The 3127-nt window shown below is 39.9% G+C and overlaps 1 non-coding gene across 1 annotated transcript; it reads left to right on the top strand.

Annotated features, from left to right (window-relative positions):
* Positions 1–2368: 2368 nt before the first annotated feature.
* Positions 2369–2440, top strand: TRNAG-UCC (transfer RNA glycine (anticodon UCC)). Its single transcript has one exon. It is a non-coding gene; the product is annotated as a tRNA-Gly (tRNA).
* Positions 2441–3127: the final 687 nt, after the last annotated feature.

The following is a 3127-nucleotide window of genomic DNA, read 5'->3' as shown; positions in this document are numbered from 1 at the left end:
TGATAATTAAAATATAACTACCTTGTTTTGGTAATATTGGACTTCAAGTCTTATTTTTCCTTTAATATGATCCACAGTGCCTCGAATGGGCCTAATTCAACAGACTTTGTATCATGACTAAATAAATGTATTCTAAGCCATCCCTATTGAAGGATAGACAGAGAAGCATCCTGATGTTACTCACAGAGGAAACATATCACCAGTGACTCACCTCATCCTTCATGGTAGGCACTCTACAGACTAACAGGTGATAACAGCTAATACTTTGATACTTTTGTGCACCAGACTGGGCTCTAAGCACTTTATATGTTTAACCCATTTAATTCTTACAACATGAAACAGCTAGTGTTATTATTCCCATTTTACAGACGAGAAGACTAAGGCCCAAAAGAGTTTAACTTCTTTAGGATCTTACAACTAGTAAGTGAGGGGGGTATTGTGATGTGAACTTGTGTGATCTGACTCAAAGCCCAAGTTCTTTTTTTTTAGATTTGGTTTATCGGGGTGCCTGGATGGTTCAGTCGGTTAGGTGTCTGCCTTCGGCTCAAGTCATGTGGGCTTGAGCCCCACATCGGGCTCCCTGCTCAGCAGGGAGTCTGCTTCTTCCCTCTGCCTCTGCCCTGCTCATGCTCTCTCTTGCTCCCTCTCAAATAAATAAGTAAAATCTTAAAAAAAAAAAGATATTATTTATGTATTTATTTGAGAGGGAGTGAGAGAGCGAAAGGAGAGTGCAAGCGAGGGAGGGGTAGAGGGAGAGGAAGAGAGAGAGAAAGTATCTCCAGCAGACTCCCTGCTGAGCTTGGAGCCCAAAGTGGGGCTCATGGTGGGGCTCGATCCCACAACCCTGAGATCATGACCTGCGGTGAAATCAAGAGTTCGAAGCTAACCAGCCGAGCCACCCACGCACCCCTCAGTGCTCAAGTTCTTAAGCACTACACCTACTGCCTCTAGATGGGAGTCCTCAATGTTGACAAGGGGCACAAATTTACCATATACCATTATACCATATCTGCAGTATCTTTAAGACTTTGCATATGATGGAAATACAGAGGTGGCACAGGTTTTAATTACCTACTTTCTTTTGTGTTCTCCTTCACAGCATTCACATTGAACACATATTAGGGGTTTGAAGAAGCCTAGGCAGTTACTTCCTTCTCTCTTCTCTTCATTAATTCATACACATACTCCTACTCTACATTTGTTCACTCCCTTCCTCCTCCTCCAAACAAGACAGAAGCAAAGACATATGAAATATTAATGCTGCAAGAGACATTAGCAAAGATCTACACAATTCTTTCCTGTATGGAAGTTTCTGTCATTACCTGATTCACCTAACAACATGGTTCAACATTTATCCAACCATGGTCTCAAGTGGAGTGTTCCCTTACCCGTGGGCGGCTGAGGTGTCTCTCAGTGCTTTGTTCATAACCACATCATAGTGATTATCATTTTAGAAGAATGTTATTTATTGGCATTTAGATCTCCCCTCCTAGGCAGTAAATTTCTTGAGAACAAAAACCAGATCTTATTTATTTGATATTCCTAGTTCTGTGCATTATTGTGGGCACTTTAAGTGGATGTTCTGAATGAATTAATCCAATGCAAAGCCTTCATTTTATAGCAGAGGTAGCTGCAGTGGAGGTGGAAATGCAAAGTGACTGCTCATGATCACATACCTAGTTTTAGAAAAGCTGACCTCGAGTCGGCTGCACTTTCCATTACGGATGCCAAGTTGTCCTCCCTAGCCTAAATAAAATCTGACCTCCTTAATACCTTAATACCTTACTTAATGCCTTTACATCTTATAATGCTTATAATCTGTAACACTCATTTAACTCTTGTGTTACTGCTCTGTATTTAACATAAGTGTGCATGTGTATATTTTATTTCTGCCTAGATTATTATTTTACAGTTAAGAATGCACCTATTTTTTCTTTTGCTTTCACAGTGCTTGGATTGAATGTTTGGGCTTGGAAAAGTTAGGGATTGGTCATCTTATCCACTGTAACTACTTCCATCATGAGCCATGATACTTGAAATATATTGACTTATCCTTCCTCCTTCTTGAACAATCCTTAATAGTAATAGATTGGGTTTGAATTTTAGCTCTGAGTAACCTTGAATAAGTTTCTTTTCTTCTCTGTCTTCTGTTTCCTCGTATGAAAAATAAAAAAGAATATGATCTACCTTTGGGGACTGTTTTAAGGATTAGTAAGATAATTATATAAAATATTTAACAAAATCCCTCACATTTAGCAAGTGCTCAATAAATGGATATTACTGGTACCCCCCTCCCCCCCGCAGGCTTCCATGGATGATCAATTTCTCTTTTAATTACTATATATCTTTAAACGTATCAAATTAGTCTGCGTTGGTGGTGTAGTGGTGAGCATAGCTGCCTTCCAGGCAGTTGACCCGGGTTTGATTCCCGGCCAACGCACTTTTCACTTTCACTTTTCCCCCGAAACTTTTTAAATGTGTCAAGTTAAACCTCAGTCCTATTGGACATGGAATTGTTTATATTTCTAATCTGATACATCATATGTAGATTTAATAGTTTAAATCTCAGAGGCTCTTGTTATTTATAACCCAGATTTCCCAAGGTTCATCTACTTATTGTCAGAAAAAAAAAGTTACATTAATAATAATAATTTACATTTTCTAGTTTCTGTCCCCACCCACTAATGAAAGATCTCCAGCTTCCAAGCGAGCTCCTTCTACCCACCCTTACTCCTGAGAGTCTCCAGGGTCACACATGGGCTGAGTCAGTATTTCAGATGTAATGAAGGTTTTTCTTCTTTCTCTGTGTCCTCTTTTTGTGTCTCTTTATTTATCGGCTTGGATTGCCCTTTCTCTGTCAGTAATAAATTCAGTCCCAGCAGCAAGACTGAAGAGGAGACTCCACCATGTCCTCCATTTCTCTCCTTCAAAAGCCCATATGCTTATTGACCCATGCTTATAGACCTCAGGGAGGCAGAGAGTAGGGTCCCTGGCCTCACAACCCCTGCTTAGATTCAGCCAGAATATCCTGCTGACTTATTTATATTAAGTTGTTGGGTCCCACAGCAATGTAGTTCCCACCTACCTATAAATTCTTCTCAAAACTTTCCTCATTCTATGGTCCATA

The sequence above is a fragment of the Leptonychotes weddellii genome, chromosome 5, assembly GCF_054177405.1.
Source record: "Leptonychotes weddellii isolate Sample4059 chromosome 5, ASM5417740v2, whole genome shotgun sequence".
Lineage (NCBI taxonomy): Eukaryota > Metazoa > Chordata > Mammalia > Carnivora > Phocidae > Leptonychotes > Leptonychotes weddellii.
The sequence above is the reverse complement of the archived record's forward strand: the minus strand, read 5'-3'. Positions and strand labels throughout refer to the sequence as shown.